This window comes from Cupressus sempervirens, chromosome 3 (genome assembly GCF_028749045.1).
Source record: "Cupressus sempervirens isolate cs-2001-9-10 chromosome 3, ASM2874904v1, whole genome shotgun sequence".
In the NCBI taxonomy this organism is placed as follows: Eukaryota; Viridiplantae; Streptophyta; class Pinopsida; order Cupressales; family Cupressaceae; genus Cupressus; species Cupressus sempervirens.
Window position 1 is genome coordinate 582,168,016 of NC_143120.1, and position 18,906 is coordinate 582,186,921.

Sequence of the window (18,906 nt, forward strand, 5' to 3'; positions counted from 1 at the left end):
GAATTGAACCTATAGTTCCTTTTTCAAGCTTCCATGATTTTACCATTTTTAGTTTATGCAACTTCACAAATCTATACCAATCTTGTCAAAGTGGAATAGTTCTTCTATGGAATTGATCCAAAATTCTTCAGGGTCAATAGGAGGGTACAAGATAGATTGATTTTCATCAATTAGCAAATTTGTGATGTTCCTTGACTTTTTTGGTAATATAGTAAAAAGTTTCCTTTGATCAAGGTGATTTTTGAGGCTTGTTTACAATGAACATTTCCATCATATATTGATATAAATTATCATGATAAATTTTCTACTACATACCTAACATCATGCTTATTTTGGTCATCCTTAAAGTATTATAGGTCTAATTTTTTTGATATTAGTTAGGGTAAATCAGTCTAGATGCAACAACTCACTTTGGATGTCATTAGTATTTGTTTTATTCATCCTAATATTTCACCTTTATATTAAAGCACTACAACTTTGGGGTCAAATTGTGACAGAAAATTGTGATGGTAGTGTGATTTGTTTGTGATTTTAATGTTTTTTTGAAAGTGTCCCCGACATTGTCATTATGGCATCGTAATTGTGATGGCCACATGATTATAAAGAAGAAAGAATAGAAAATATTACATTAATGATTCCCAATTTAATTGATTGTGGAGAGCTATGCACAGAAGATTTTGGAGAGCTCTGAATGAAGTGGAGATCAGTTGCAAAAGAGTGTGGATCTAAGATTTCATTGTTGTTTCATGCCCTTTCTCTTGATTTCATTTTTGTGTCATGCCCTTGCTCTATAATTTCAATATTGTATCGTGCCCTTGTGATCTCTGTGCCCTTGCTTTGCATTCTCCCTAACAAAAGATTGAGGAGTCTGTAATTGGTAGGTGTCTCTGCATTTTTCGTACAAAAAAAATTAACAATTTGCAAAACCATGCAATTCTAGAGTGAAGCTTTCATGCTCAAGTGGAGATGTAATTTACATATAGTAAAAAACACAATAATATGTGAGAGCATAATTATATTTTTGTTGGAGCTTCCTTTTATTTAATGCACATATACATTCTAATTGAACCCTAAGTTGAGAAAATAATATACTTAATGCAAGTCATTTCAAGATTTATTTTATTTTATATGGCTTAGTGAATTGTGGCTAGATTTAGTGCATTTAAAAAATGTTAGGTTATTTCAGGCCAACCAAAGCCATAATGCCAACTATTAGCTAGGATCTTCTTTTATCTTTCATTCATGACAACAATCCCTTAGTTATCTTGCAAATTAGCATAACAATTCCTTGCATCCATTTTCAGTTTGCTTGAATATTTAGCCCTAGTATTTTGTTGCATTGAATGAATTTTTAGTATCAACCCCAAGCAATGCAAGACTGATTATGCAGAGCCAACTCCAAATATTAGAAAAGAGATAACAATTTGTTAAATCTATTTTAGGAGTAATCCTTGTTTGAGCAATTTATCCTAAAGCTTTCACAAACAAGCCATCCTTGAGATTTGTTGAGCATCTCAAATAAGTTCACTTTTGTTTAGTTGGTAATATTTTTTGAAGCCACTAATTTTTTATGTGACACAACATATAGAAGGCTCAAATCATGCTTGTTTAATTTGCATCTACATTGATATGTGTAAATTTAGGATTTGTATGTGTGTTAAATGCTTGTTGATTAAATAGAGGAAAGTTGTTGAGGTATATATGTTTTTTCTATTTAGATCATGCATCAAAGAGTGAGAGAGATGATACATAAGTGACAACTAATGAAGCACATTAGCTAGCTCATTTTTGTAGGTTATTGTTACTAGAATTCAATCATTTCCCCCAAGTCTATACTTCATGTTAAATAATCTCAAATTTATCATAAATATAACATCCAAAAAATTTAGTCATTTTTTCAATTAGATCCAACCCTTTAGAAAAAACACTTAACTACATATTTGAAACACAAGTGACACTTCTATTTTTAACTTATACTAACACTTCTTATGGTGGATTCTAAATCATTTTATGAATAAAACTAACTTCATTAATGCAAAACCAATAGCATCTTAATATCATCACAATAAAGGTACAACCACATGATTCAAAAACTTATAACTAAACCCAAATACCTCATCTTCAATAGTCTAGTGACTTAGATTTATTCTCATCAAACTATCAGTTCTTTGAATATTCTACTTCTGCACTAGCACACCCAAAAGAATATATCTCCACATACATCACACTCAAATACTTTATTAGTTATGTAGTTAATTTTATATTGGCATATTAATCCTTCAAAGGTTTCCATCTATGATTCATTTTAAAGCATATTCATAACAATAATTTGGAGCTCTTAAAACAAAGAATATGGTTTCTAGCTACAATTCAACTATTTCTCTTAGCACATGGTGATGCAAATTCAGCTTCATGATGTCTTACCATACTAATTTATCTCTTCATATAAAAAACTCTAGACTTTCAATTGATCTTCAAGTTCAACTTTGTTCTACATTTGGAATGCATGCATCCAATGTAGTAATGTACTCAACCAATACTTATAACTAACACTTTAAATTGGCACTAGTTATAATGAATCCAATTTATGTGTATGATCAAACCATTAATATACATTTGAAATTATCAAATTATGAATGATCACATACTAGTAATCTTATATGCATTCAATACCAAAAACATTACACAAGTTGATCCTAGAGGTGATTTCCTTGGAAATTTACCTCCATGCCAACCAACAATAATACCACTCATCTCATTCATCTAATAAATGTCTTTCACCTCTTCTTTGACAATATGAAACTTTGACTCTAATATCAAAACATGGGGGGATAGAACATGTAGAATAAATTAAGTAGATAAAATATAAATGGTGTTTCCTTCAAAATATTTTCGTTGCACTTACTTCTCATTCATTGATAATATTTCGTTTGATACATACTATTTTGTCTTGGCCACTCACATGCTATGACAAAGGGTAACACCACCTTTACCAACTCATAACCAAAAACATAACAAAGTGGAGATAAAAATAAGAGAAAATATTTTACAAAGCATACATTAATACTTGAAAATCCTTAAAAATTCTCCAAGATGAGAGAACTCTGACTTCTTACAATATGAGAAAGCTTCCAATATAAGATCTTAGTAAACAAAATGGCCCTTTTCTCTATTTTTCCCTTCCATTTTTCATCACTTTCTCTGCATCATATTGTTACTCGACCTCTCTATGCCTCTCCTACTTAGGCTTATAATGAATAAATATAACTAATTTAGAAACAAACCATATTTTTTTCAAATACTAAAATCTATCTAGCTAATCCTATTTAAATCATACTGTGATTCAGTCCTAGAATCTCACAAGTGTATAACAAGATAAATTCATTACAACCAACTCTATCCATCTAGACCTGTGACTCATCCTCTCTAGAAATTATTCATCAACATAGAGAACACAATTATTTACATCAAGAAATAGAATTCCTCATAAATGTCAAAACCACATTTTAGAGCTTTTCCCTCCAAAAGATTGATGACTTGGAAGCTACAATGCTCTTGCACTACATAGATGGTCATCCTACCATTTATTTTATTTCTCAAGTTTTTGAAGGCCATTTTTTAATGTGGAATGGTGGTTGAATATATCCAAACATGAATTAGAGCCTTCTCAAGAATTTTCTAATTGCCCTTCTTTCTACTTAAGTTGTGGAGAAAATGGAATGGATAAGCTTATGTAAATTGAAGTCTGATTGATTTTTTTACAAATGCATATAAAGATTGAATTTTAGAAGAAAAGTAGAATGTCATTTTTCTTTTATATTTTTAATTAATGTTAGGGGATTTTAGAAATGATTTAAAATTTAATTTAATTTAATTTAATATAAATACACACATGCATGCATACATACATACATATATATACATACATACACATACAAATACACATACATACATACATACATACATTCATACATGTACATATACATATACATACACACAATATACATGTGTATATGTATATGTATGCATCTATGTATATATTATATGTATGTATGTGTATGTGTATGTATGTATGTATGTATGTATGTATATATGTATGTATTTATGTATATATATGTATGTATATATATAAAGAGAGAGATCTTTTTAAAGGTGCTTAATACATCTTAGCACAATAGAAAAAATGATCCAGCTACATACGTATTCCAAAATCCAAATAATAAAACAATAAAGCTCACTCAACCTCTGCTAAGTGACTTACTTTAGATCTTGCACAAAAATAATGTAGACTAGGAAAAATGGGTAGAGTTCACAATTTTTTTTTACAAAAACATATCATAGTAGATATTTTTAGAAAGAAAGAATCCATAACCTAGTTAAATTGATCTAATTTCTAATTAGTTGGGTTGATTACAAATTCCTATAGAACTATCATCATATTAGGTACAATAAAATGAACAATCAGCTATTCATTGCTAGCAGGATCAAATATAATTTTCCAAGGTGATAAAATTGAATATGTAGATGCATCACATGCATGCCAAGTACGAAGTACATTCTCCAACTTATAGAAAATGGTTAGATATAAAGGCTCCATACGTTGGCCCAACAATGGAAGCCAAGGATGTAACCATCCATGTATTGGCTTAGCCTCCTTGCAAGGATCACAAGTATCTACTATTGTCGTTAATTTAGGCATCAATATATGATTCAGAATGCTATGAAGTATTTAAGCTAGTAGTAACTTCTCCCATATCTCTAGAAAATGTAGCATAGGTTCAGGGTCCCTTGGCTCCAAGGAATTTTTAGCAGCTATTCTCACCATTGGAAGAATAACTTCATTGAAGAGTTGAGTGTAAGGAGTTAGAGAAGCAAGTTTTGCTTCTTTGTAAATGCCATAATCATGAGGCTCATTCCCTTGTAGAAGCTTCTACCACAATGACATTACCACTAAACCATGAAAAGGATGTTGAAGTGGTTCCCAACCTTGAAACACTCTTATCAACAAGGACAAAGTAAATATAGATGTAATACATAACAAAATGCACAACTTGTTGTCCTCTCAATATTTGGACTGTAAATTCTCAAAGACACTTGTAAGTGATTCCAATATCATAGTACTGACCATAACACTTTCCTAGATTCTATCTAGTTCTCCCATAATATCCTCTATGTTGTTCAACTATTTTTTTTTCTTCCTACAATCTCTTTCTAAAGTTTCTCCTTCTCCTTCTCATATATTGCCACATACTCTCTCTTATACCTTAAATTTTGATCAAACTTCTGAATATCAACCTCTATCATATCTAAAATCAACTTCATATTGCATTGTAACTTTGGCATAGGTGTTTGATCCTTGATAGCTTTCATTTTAGTATTTCAACATTCAAGTTTTCAAGTTTCCTCTTCATTATTTGTTTGGCTTATCAACGATTTCCTCCAGTTTGATTATGGTGCATTTCAACTAGTTGCTCCAATGATGTAATCACCCATCTATCTCTAGATTGTGCAAGCACTTACTGTATTAAAAAATCTAGATAGATACTAATAGTTCCAAATCCATAAACCCTAAGACTATAATGTGTGTGTCCCACTTTAGGGAAAAATTGAATGTCACATTCTTGTGCATATATTTCAATCACTTCCTTCAAACTCAACTAAGGTGCACCCATATAGTTATTCAGGTGAATCCCACTACCCATGGAAGATGAGGCTTGCTATTGAGCATATGTTGCTATTGCTTGTTGTTGCTGAAGTGTCTCAAATTGGCCTTGCTTTGTCACCCTAAGATAGCTTACATTCCCTTTAGCCCTAGGTTGTTCCATACTTCTCTATAGCTTGATTCATCATTTCAAGGGCTACATTTAGTTGACTTCTTATCCTCTCATTAGCAAGAAGCTTAGGGAAAAATAGTCCTTTCTGACCTAAAAACCATTGTGTTACTTCATTAAAATCAAGACTTGGACAAAGCCAATAATACAAAACCTACTGCCACTTTGGAAAAAATGTTGCCTACCACATTTCAACCATATGATAAATGGGACTAGCACATGCCCAAGCCATAAACTAGTTAAATTGGTCTAGTTGATAACTAATTGAGTTTATTACAAATTCATGTAGAACTATCATCAAATTAGATATGATAAAATGAACAATTAGCTTATCCTAGCTAGTAGGATCAAATAAAATTTTCCAAGGTGATAAAATTGCATATACAAATGCGTCACTTACATGCCAAGCATGAAGCACATTCCCCAACTTATAACAAATGGTTGGATATAAAGGCTCCATAAACTGGCCCAACAATGGAAGCCAAGGATGTAACCATGCATGCATTGGCACAATCTCCCTACAAGGATTCCAAGTATCTATAGTTGTTGTTAATTTGGGCATCACTATATGATCCAAAATATTATGAAGTATTGAAGCTTGTAGTAACTTCTCCCATGTCTCTAGAAAATATAGCATAAAATCAAGGTCCCTTAACTCCTAGGAATTTGTAGTAGCTATTTTCACTACTAGAAGAATAACTTCAGTGAAGAGTTGAGTGTAAAGAGTTGAAGAAGCAAGTTTTACTTTCATGTAAATGCCATAATCATGAGGCTCATTCCCTTGTAGAATCCTTTGCTATGATGATATTACCTCTAAACCATGCAAAGGATGTTGAAGTGGTTCCCAATCTTGAAACACTCTTATAAGCAATGGCAAAGAAAATACAAATGTAATATATGAAAAATTGCACAACTTTTAGTCCTCTTGGTATTTGAACTATAAATTCTCAAAGACACTTAGAAGTGATTTCAATGTCATAGTACCTACCGTAACACTTTCCTAGATTCTATCAAGTTATTGGTGCCTAAATTGATAGACTAGGTTTCCTAAGGAGTGATGATCCAATTTTGGGAACTCCTAGTAGTAATTTGCTAGCTAAGAGGTCCCACCTAGATAAGATGCAAACTTTTGCAACATTGGCTATGTAGGACCAAGGCTGGTAGGCCTATACCTCATACCCTAAAGGTTTTGAGTAGATAACTTACGAGATTTCAAGTTTCTTAAAAGATTAAATGGCTGGTAAAAATTTGTAGGTGTATATGTATGTGTGATGTGCAATGATCAGATATCTTCGTCACCTACACCTGTGTCCTTTCTGTAATCAACATGAACACTCAAAAAATAATAAGAAAGAGACCAATGCCTTGACCAATAGAGTCTTTATCAATCTTCTATCAATCACTTACAATGTTAATGTAGCCCTAAGAGACAATCAAAAAATCCCTCTAAGATGAACTATTATCACTTTGATGAAGTATTCATCATTGAATATTAGGTTAATTTCAATACTAAGTCCTATTGAGTTTAACTCCCCTCAAGAGACCAATAAGATAGTAATTTAGATTAAATAGTCAATACAACATTACTATTTAATAAGTATTGAAGTATAACTCTCTAATATTCAATAAATGGGACTATCGATCAAAGCAAGCCTTTAAGGTTAATCAAAGGAACAAGATAAATGAAAGAAGAATGATATCACCAAAAATCAAACGACCATGTCAAATCTATGTATTTCTTTCAAAATTGTTCACCACAAAATTTTGTGTTGCTGGTGCATATAGATAACAAAAAGAGCCATAATGATCAAAAGAATATCCTCTCAATTGACAAACTAATAGCTTATAAATATGATCCTGAATGTATATCTTTCTCTGATTTTGGGCTACATATAAGTAGACATGAAAACAAGTACAATTTTGAAAAGTTGTGACTCCTTGGTACATTGTGAAACAATAGGTTTTTGCATTAGACTCTTAAAATAAAATAGAATAATCTTCTAGGAATTAATAAATTTTCTCCCCATTTATCCATATTTATAATTTCTTCTCACATTTTGATTTCCAAGGTTATCATCAATTTCATTAGCTTGCTTGGTTTCTCTTTTGATTCTTTAATAATTTCAATAAATCTTGCACGCCAAAAATAAATAAATTAGGGTTTTAATTTATGCTTTCCCAAAGTATTTTCTCATGCATAAACATTAGGATGAAGACATTATCTTCAACAAATATAAAAGCATATAAAATGGTTTCAAAAATTTGACAAAGTAATCAACCATTTTAATGAAAACCTTAATATATTTATATAAGGGTAAAAACTCTAATAAACTATTTCTACAAATATTTCATCTTAAGGAACATATAGTTTTACTTAAAAACTTTTTCCTTAATATGAAGCATGAAATAAAAATATTTTATGTTAAGGATCTAGGGATAAAATTTAAACATTATTACTTTATCGATATATTTTGTAAGCAAAATGTGTCATAAAGAAAGATTAATTATCCCTTTAATTTTCTTGAAAAATAAAATATTGCAAATATAAATTTCCTATCAAACTACCATTCTTGAAGAATAAAATACACCAATTGGTCAAGGTAGATGGGGTAGTTAGGATACGAAAGAAGATAGGGTCGAGAGCTTGAGTTTTCAACTCCCTCCCCCTGTCCTTTTTCACAAATAAAAAATAATATAATTAGGGTTCTTAGATATAAACATTAATTTAATAGAAACCCTAGTTTAATATTAGATTAATATTGACCCTTTTCACAAATGTTTTTAAAACATTAGTTTAATATGTCATTTATGGAAAAGGCCAAAAAATAAAATATTAAGGCAAGAATTTAACATTTATAGGCATGAAATACTTTTTACCTTTAATTAAAAAAAAAGATAAAACTCATTAATAGTTACCCTCCAACATATTAGAAAGATCCCACCTTATCAATTTACTTGTGATTGACCATTTTGTGCACCTTTGATCATATATAAACCTGAAACTTGGATATTTGAATAGGAACTCTAATTTGCCAAAATTTGGGTTCCATTAGTGGCTCTAGTTGGGGACATGAAGAATCTATTATTTTTGGAGGAAGAAGACCACATAAGAAGCATATAATAGATTAAAAATGAAAAAAATTAATCTATTTAAGGAAAATAAAGGCATAATATAAGGAGAAAAAACTTTTACCCTCCTCAATACTTCCTTCATTTTGCAAAGCATAAAAGTGAGGGGCCCACTTGACTTCTCATTTGTCCTAAAGAAGCCAGTTAGCCAGCCTAATGCTTCAACTATAATGTCATTTTCTGCCTATTGCTTGAATTTACACACTTTACCAATAAACTGCATTTGCCTGAATTCCATGAGAGATCTTAACTAATTAGTCGCCAATTGTTTTGTTTGATATTTTGGAGGACTATGGCTAGCTGACATCATTAGGGTTTGCAATAAAGATTTGGGATTTTGTCCATTTCTGTTGCATGGATCTTCACGGTCTTGCATTATCTTGTTTATAATATTTGTTAGTGACTCCTCCTTAAATGTTGAATATTATATTAGCAGGCTATTACAAATTAACATGTGTTTGCAAGGATGACTATAATGTCCACATCTTTTTAGCATCTCAGTGGAGCACTTAGCCTTTACATTCTTCGAAGGCCAAGTGGAGAAAAAGGGAGAAATTGATTAAACTAATTTCTTATAAAGTTATTAAATAAAATAAAATTAAAAGGTGAAGTTTTATATTTAATTAATTTAATTTTCTAGAAGCACAATTAATTATTGTATTGCAAGGGAGAAGCTTCTACAAAGTGGATTTTCTAGAAATACAACTAATTTAGAAAGGGGCAAGCTTCTAGAGAATACAATTAAATAATATTTTATTTCCTTCTAGAAGGGTGAAGGAAAAGAATAAATAGAGGAGAGAGCTTCATTTAATCATACAAGTATTCTGAATTTCATTTGGTATAAATTTGAGAGAAGAAACTAAGGTTTCTGATTTCAATTAGCTGTAATGTCCTGTTTCAGGACATTAGGGTTTAAAACTTAACTATGCATATATTTTCATATTTTTCCCCTTATCCCCCTTCCAAAAATGTTTGTATATATATATAAAGAGTTATGTCCTTTCATAATTATATCATATTAATTATATATTTATAGTAATAAGCTTGGTTATATTAATTAATATTATAAAATATATTATATTAATATTTATATTATAAAATATAATATTTTAATAATATATCAACTATATATATTATTAGATTATAATGCTTTATTAATATAGTGTTGTTATATCTTAATCATCATAATTATATTTAGATTATTATTATAATATGATATATATGAAATTATAATATAATATTACTTTATAAAATATTACTATTTTAATATCATTATTAATATTACTTCATATATAATATTTATTTATTATTTAAATTATTTTCCAAAATGGGGATATCACATTAGCCATTGGAGAATGTCAACTCTTCAATGTTGCAACCATTTGAGGTGGTGAAATATCCACTAAATTTAGTATTCAGGAGAGCTTCATTCAGGAGTTTTGTTTGTGCTTAAATTGGAGAATACAATTATTATTGGCTACTACAATATGCAAGAATTATGCCACACCACAGTACTTATGCTTGATTCATTTCCATCCTTGGACACCACTATTATCAAGTTCCTCTTGTAGCTATTAGTAGTTAACATTGTAATTCTTTTAGGGCATATGATTTTGTTGTGATAATTCAGAATTAGATTTTGGCATTATTGTAGTCATTATTGTAAGCCATTTGTTTTGGAAAACTCATAAAAACATTGTACATGAGAATGAATTCAATAAAGGAGATACATGTTGCATACCATTTGTTTGATGAAATGTCCATCTAATAGCATATATGTTCATCATAATAGTTATATGTTAATTTTTGGTCAAAATGTTAGTTGGCTATAGGTATGCATTCCATATCTAGTTTCCATGTAAATGCATTGAAAATACCAAAAGAATTGCACTTGCATATTAGTTCATTGTAAGAGGCATTGTAATATCATTTAAGAGCATTCTAAATTTCTTAGCATTGAAAGGAAACACACAATTTTTTGACAATATTCCTTGAGCTAAAATCAATTTGTTTGGGCAAGAGATATTACATTGGTATCAGAGCTAAATCCTACCATCCTAAGGGTTTAGCAATCACAAGCCACTTGGGGTTGGCTCTTGCATATTTTTCACTATCAAGTGAGCTTTGTTTGATAGGGAACAAGATTTTATCAGGCAACCAAACACCATGGGTGATAGGAAAGAGCATAGCCCACTAGGAGACAATAGGAATGAGGATCATGCAACAAGGGAATTTTTCAGAGCAATGGTTACAGGACAAGAGCGAATGGCTTAGACTTTGAAGGCACTCACCACCATGGTTGAACACATGAACCCACTAGACAGATGGAATTTGGAACAAGGGGATAATAGGAGTGTAGTGAGATCACCTAAAACTCATAGAACTCTTTCTAGAACAATAGATATGCCCAAACATCCTACTTTTTTTAGAGAGGAACTAGTACATGAACCAATATAGGAAGTTGAGGATGAGACATTTGCAGATATCCTTATGGCTACAAAGTGATGAATGGGAATTATTGGCACCATAGGTTCAGGAGAGGATGACCTTTGAATGTTTTTTAAATCAAATGAGAGAACATTATAGGTCACTTAAATAGGATAGAAGGCCTAGGGGTCAAAATAGTCAGTTGAAGAGGGCTACAGGCAAGCTTACTATGCCTACATTTGATGGGAATGGTAAGATGATAGCTCAAGCTTGGATTCATAAGCTTGACACATTCTTGGCATTAAGGCCAATGATAGAGATTAAAGCTATCAAATACACAACTTTGCATTTGGAGGGAGTAGCACATGATTGGTGGTATCATGGTATGGTAACACTTCAACATAATTAGGTGACAAAGTATCAGGACTTCGTGGATAGGTTGGTTGAAATATTTGACAAGAAAGATCTAGAGGTTTACTTCTGGGAATTAGCATAACTAAAATAAATAGGCAAATTATAGTATTTCATTGGTGAATTTCAGTGGTTGGCAGTCATGGTGCCAAACATTTCAGAGTGTAGATTGATAGTTCTTTTCATTGAGGGCCTATCTGAACCACTGAGAGGTTGGATAAAGGCATTTGATCCAATTTCTTTATAGGAAGCTATGAAAAAGGCAATAAGTATGGAACATGCAACCCCATCAAAAAAATTTCAATCCAAAGGAGCATCTTATAGTAAGGATAACAAACCATTTTATAGAAAACTAGAGAGGAATGATTTTTAAAATGATTCTAAAGATAAAAATCTAGTACCTTTTGACATGGAAACATTAAACGATTTGAAGAGGAAAAAATTATGTTACTACTATAAGGGACCCTATGATGCAAACCATAACTGTCCTCTTAGACCAAAGGGCAAAGCTAATAGAATTATGTGGGCATACTATGAGGAATTAGAATTAGATAATTCAGACTAGTAGTTTGATATAGAGGAAATAGATGGTGAAAAAAAGGAAGACAAGGCTGAAACTTGTCTAAAATGGAGTCCATGGATGGGGAAGGAGATATGCAACTTAGGGAAGCTCATCTTACTAGTATTAAGCAAGAAGGATCATTTCAAATTAGAGGAGTGCTTACTGGACAATGAATTATAACTTTGGTTGATACCAGTGCCACTCATAATTTCATTGATGCCAGGTTGGTGGAGAAGTGTGGCATACAAATAGAGGAGTTTGGTAGAATTAGAGTGAGGGTAGTTGATGGCTATGTCCTCAATTGGACCCCCATTGGAAGTTAATAATTATGCCTTTAAGGCAGATTTCTATATTGTGCCTATGGGAGATACATATATAGTCCTTGGGATGAGTTGGTTGTACGATATTAGTGAGTTCACTCTTAATCTCAAGGAGATGGAGATGAGGTTTAAAGTGAATGGGAAGACACAGATTCTTAAGGAAATCATGGGTAGTGATTTTAGAATGGTCTCTTTCTAGAGGATGGCTAGATTGATTCAACATGATCAAGTAGAGTGGGCAGCAGAGTGCATGTTAATGCCATCACAAGTGGGATAGCAAAAGACTGAATATCCTCCTAATATTCAAGAACTTAGAGTTAAACACTCTAAGGGCCCATTTGGTTGTTGGCATAGGAATTGCAAATTAGAATGGGAATGAGAATGGAGAATAGGAGTAGAAAATGACAATTCCAATCCTGTTTAGTTCACATAAAATTTGATTAGGAATATATTAATCCTTTGTTTGGTTCTAAAAAATTGCAAATAGAGTAAGGTTAAATTTTCTTAAAGCATTTTTGAGAAGGCTATAGTATGAATATACATTTTGTGAGAATTTAGTATCTAGAATGATTTATTATCAAAATATTCTTGACTAGAACATCTGATAGAAATTTTCTATCACGCTAAATCTCTTTTTTGTGTTTCAAAGTTCTTGTTTTGGCCTTGGGTTGTCATGCATTTTGGTGGCTATCAAAAAATGTGTTAAAATTGGAAACTCTAGACCTTGGGTTGTAATTGGTTTGTGGTGACTATCAAATAATAGCTTCCTAAAGAAGTAGCTTCGTCTCTTCATTAGACCATTACAGATCCTTGTCATGGATGTCACATTTCTCAAAATCCCCATATATAACAGTGTCCCCCTGTAGATCCTCAAGCATTTCATAATAAAAAGCAACACAAAATTCACCATGAGAAACCTAAATTTGGTGGGAAAAGATGTCGCTTGATGTAATTTTCCTATCGAGGATGTATAAGGTGCTATGCTTGGCCATGGGTGACTATTGTAGTCTATCAAGTTGACATAAACACTAGCTTGACATGGGAAATGACAGCTGTAGGATTTTGACAAGGAGGAATGTAAAAAATTCAAACAGATGTGGATGGACTCAAACAAATGAGATGACCCCTATATTTATGTAGATTGAAATCAAAATGAATAGAAAATCTAGACCATATTGCACTAAAAATCCAGATTGAACATGGAGTAAGATGTAGTAGAAATTCACAATTGATCGCAACCACAGCTCAAAACCCTGAATTGTTCCAAAAAAATCAACCCTACCTGCTCATGCTTATGAACACTCACAAAACTGACATATTATACAAATTAGAAAAATAAGATAGGGAATAGGAATGGACTATTCTAATAAGTGATATTTTTTGGTATAGACATATGCTCAATTTGCAAAAAAAATTGGAACATGTCTTCTAATTCTCAATTCCATTTTAGCATACCAAATGAAGAATATTAAACATATTCTATTTTTTTTTCATAGTCCTCTTCTATTCCATCAACCAAATATTCCCTAAGGTGTTCAATGACATTCCACCAGGTAGACCACTAGAAAGGGGTATTGAGCACATCATTGAGTTAGAGGAGGGGGCTAAGCCCATCATGATTACACCTTATAGGCATCCAAAGAGGTTGAAGGATGAAATTGAAAAAACCATAAAGGAGTTACTTGTTATGGGCCACATCAGACCAAGTAAGTCTCCTTTCACTTCTTCAGTGGTGTTGATAAAGAAGAAAGATTGAACATTGAGGATGTGCATTGATTATAGGGTGCTTAATAGGAAGACAATTAAAAATAGGTAACCCATTCCTAGGATTTATGAGTTGATAGATGAGGTTCATAGAGCTCACTTCTTCTCAAAGATAGATTTGAGATCAAGTTATCACCAGATCAAAGTTAGAGAGCAAGACATCAAGAAGACAACCTTTAGATGTCACTATGGCCATTTTGAGTTTGTAGTTATGCCATTTGGGCTAACTAATGCACCTACTATTTTTTAGGCAACAATGAATAGGGTTTTCCATCCTCAATTGAGGAAATTTGTACTTGTCTTCTTTGATGATATCTTGGTGTATAGTAGATCTTGGGAGGAGCACTTGGTTTATGTTGACACGGTGTTGGATATATTGTGCAGAGAGTCCTTGTATGCAAAAGAGTCAAAATGTGATTCAAGTATGAGTGAGTTGTTGTATTTGGGTCACATCATCAGTGCAAAAAGTATATGCATGGATCTTAAAAAGGTCTGTGCCATTATAGAGTGGCATTCACCAATGAACCTTACATAGTTAAGGGGCTTTTTGGGATTATGTGGTTTCTATAGGAGGTTTATGGATGGATATTCTAGGCATGCAACACCCTTGACATATTTGATGAGAAAGGGAGCTTTCTTGTGGACTCTTGAGGCACAAGAGTATTTTGAGAAAGTTAAGGAGTTGATGACTTCCTATCTAGTGTTAGCATTACCAAATTTTAGCAAACCTTTTGAGATACATTGTGATGCTTCTGGAGAGGGTATTGGAGTGGTTCTTATGTAGGAGAAGCACCCTATTGCTTATGAGAGAAGGAAATTAAGAGGTCTAGAGCAGAGCTTCAACATATATGATAAGGAGATGTTAGCCATTATGCATGCTTTGGCTAAATTCAAGCGATAGCTGGTAGGTAGAAAATTTTGTATCAAAACTAACCATAATATATTAAAACACCTTTTGGGGTAGTGCGATCTCAATGATAGGCAGTAGAAGTGGTCAAAAAATTATAGTCCTATGACTTTGATATTACATATTTTAAGGCAATACAGAATGTACTTGTTGATGCTTTATCAAGTAGGCTCCATTTGATCTTATTGACAGATATATCAGAGGATTAGAGACACTTGATCCTTGCAGAGTATGCAAAGGATGTCTAGACAGTCAGATTCATTGATGGAACTATTCAAGACAATAGATACACCCTTGTGAATAAGCTCATTATTTACAAAGGGTGAACATTTTTGGTTCTAGGCTCAACAGTGAGGAGGATGGTTCTAAAATCTTTTCATGATTCACCTATGGTAGGACATCCTAGTTTCTACAAGACATACTGATAGATTAGAGAGTGCTTCACATGGAAAGGGCTCAAAGAAGAGGTGCTTTAGTATGTTAGGGAATGTCTCACCTACCAACAGAATAAATAGGAACACTCCTATCTAGCAAGTTTACTTCAGCCATTTTTGATTCTTGATAGGAAGTGGGAGATTTTATCTATGGACTTCATCACAGGACTACCTAGAGCCCAAGGCAAGGACTGCATATATGTGGTTATGGATCACCTTATGAAGTTTGCACACTTCTTTCTGATCACTACTACATACACTACTACACAAGTGGTAGAGTTGTTCTTCAAAGATATATTCAAATTATATGGCTTATCTCAAAGCATTGTGAGTGATAGAGATAACAAGTTTATGAGTCACTTTTGGTAGGAGCTATTTAGGTTGCGTACGACAGACCTCACTCTGATTACTAGCTACCACCCTCAGGCAAATGGTCAGATAGAGATAGTGAATAAATGGGTGGAGAGATATCTTAGAAATTATATAGCAGGGAAACAAAAGACATGGGTAAAGTGGATTTATCTCTATGAGTATTGCTACAATACCACTTATCACATGTCTATTCAAATGTCACCTTTTATGGCCCTGTATGAGTATGAGGCACCCAATTTCATGGATCTACTTTTGAGTAATAGTAGAGTGCCTCGTGTAGCTGATTTGTTATAGGAGAGTCAAGACATTGTTAAGACTCTCAAGGATAATATAACTAAGGCATAGAATCAGTAGAAGCAGTATGTAGACCATAAAAGGACTAAGCAAACTTTTGAGTTTGGAGAAATGGTGTATCTTATGTTGTAACCTTACTGTCAGTCCACTCTCAAGAAGAGTGGTGCCAAGAAACTTAAGCTATGATAGTATGGTCACTTCAGGATTATCAGGAAAGTGGGAGAGGTGGCTTATGAGTTAGATTTTCTAGCAAAGAGCAAAGTGCACAATGTTTTTCATGTGTCACACCTCAAGAAGGTGCTAGGACTTCATATTGATTCTTCTATAGTGCTTCCACCCTTGGATGATGAGGGAAAATTGGTATTGGTGTCAGAGGCTATCATTGATTTTAGAGAAAGAAACTTGAGGTGACATACTATAAGGGAGTATTTGGTGAAATGGAAGGAATTTCTAGTAGAGGATGCAACATGGGAGAATGAGGAGATTTTGTAGCATCCAAACTTGAAGTTCCTTGAGGACAAGCAATTTCAGGGAGGGTAGACTATAATGTCCCCATCTTTTTAGTATCTTAGTGGAGCTCTTAGCCTTTACATTCTCCAAAGAGTAAGTGGAGAAATAAGGAGAAATTGATTAAATTAATTTCTTATAAAATCATTAAATAAATTAAAATTAAAAGGTGACTTTGTATTTAATTAATTTAATTTTCTAGAAGCACAATTAATTATTTTATTGCAAGGGGGAAGCTTCTAGAGAGTACATTTTCTAGAAATACAACTAATTTGGAAAGGGGGAAGCTTCTAGAGAATGCAATTAAATAATATTTTATTTCCTTCCAAAAGGGTGAAGGGAAAGAATAGGTAGAGAAGAGAGCTTCATTGTTAATCATCTGATTATTGTGAATTGCATTTGATATAAACTTGGGAGAAGAAACTAATGTTTCTGATTTTAGTTAGCCATTGGAGAATGTCAACTCTTTAGTGTTGCAACCATTTGAGGTGGTGAAATATCCACTAAAATTGGTATTTAGGAGAGCTTCATTCAGGAGTTCTATTTGTGCTTAAATTGGAGAATACAATTATTATTGGCTACTATAGTACACAAGAACGATGCCACGCTATAGTATTTATGCTTGATTCATCTCCATCCTTTGGCATCGCTATTATTAGGTTCCTCTTGCAGCTATTAGTAGTTAACATTGTAATTTTTTTAGGGCATATTATTTTGTTGTGATAATTCAAAATTAGGTTTTGGCATTATTGTAGTAATTATTGTAAGCCATTTGTCTTGGCAAACTCATAATAACATTTTATATGAGAATGAATTCAATAAAGGAGATACATGTTGCATACCATTTGTTTGACGAAATGTCCATCTAATAGCATATATGATTAGCATAATAGTTGTATGTCAACTGTTTGTCAAAATCTCAATTTGTTGTAGGTATGCATTCCATATCTAGTTTCCATGTATATGCATTGAAAATATCAAAAGAACTACACTTGCATATTAGTTCATTATAAGAGCCATTGTAATATCATTTGAGAACATTCTAAATTTCTTAGCATTGAAAGGCAACATACAAGTTTTTAATAATATTCCATGAGATAAAATTAGTGAGTTAGGGCAAGGGATATTACAATGATGTTACCCAATGCTTCATACATTACTTTCTATCCACATGTGGCTTAGATATTCAACAACCTGGTATGCATACAAATTAGATAACTTATAGTTTAGTCTTCATTTGATACCTAGCTTCCTCAATTGTTCCATGGTGCACAAACTCCCTCATTTTTTGTGAATATTTCCAAACTTCTGTTGTGTTAGATAATTTACAACCTTTTTGTTAGCACATTTCCTCCTTCATATATTTGTGTGATGCTTATGATTTTGATTCTCGATATGTAAGAACCAAAATCCACAGCACATGCCACATATGCAAACAACCCCAAAATGTGGAATTTAAAATTTTGAAAAGTTAAATGTTGACTACAGATATATAGGCACTTATTTCCATTTCATCAAAGTTGAATATAATTTTACAACGACATTCAAACAAGTTACAAAGATGAAACATGTTGTCATAAATATCATAACTTGAACATAATTAATATAGTTTAAATCCAATACAAAGTTGATCACATGTCAATACTACAATGCATAAGAAGTCAAAATATACACATAATCATGTCAATCTTAAGTGACAACTATGTCAACCTACATGCTAAACATAAGCATAGCATTAGTGCATCATCTGATATGAAACATATATATAATAATATAAACACAAAAATTAACATGCCATTAGACTCGAGAGTCCATGTGCACGTTGTCTTGTCTCCAAGCCATTGGATCTCTATCCATCTTCTATCATGAGACAAAAGAGTTGTTCATGTGCTTTTACCACCCAAATATGGAGTGGTTAGCTCCCCAAGGTTATCTAGTTAAAAAGAAC

The 18,906-nt window shown here is 32.4% G+C and overlaps 1 pseudogene; it reads right to left on the minus strand.

Annotated features, from left to right (window-relative positions):
• Window positions 1-5,426: 5,426 nt before the first annotated feature.
• Window positions 5,427-18,906, minus strand: part of LOC149567760 (septin and tuftelin-interacting protein 1 homolog 1-like) — an 86,663-nt pseudogene continuing 73,183 nt past the window's right edge.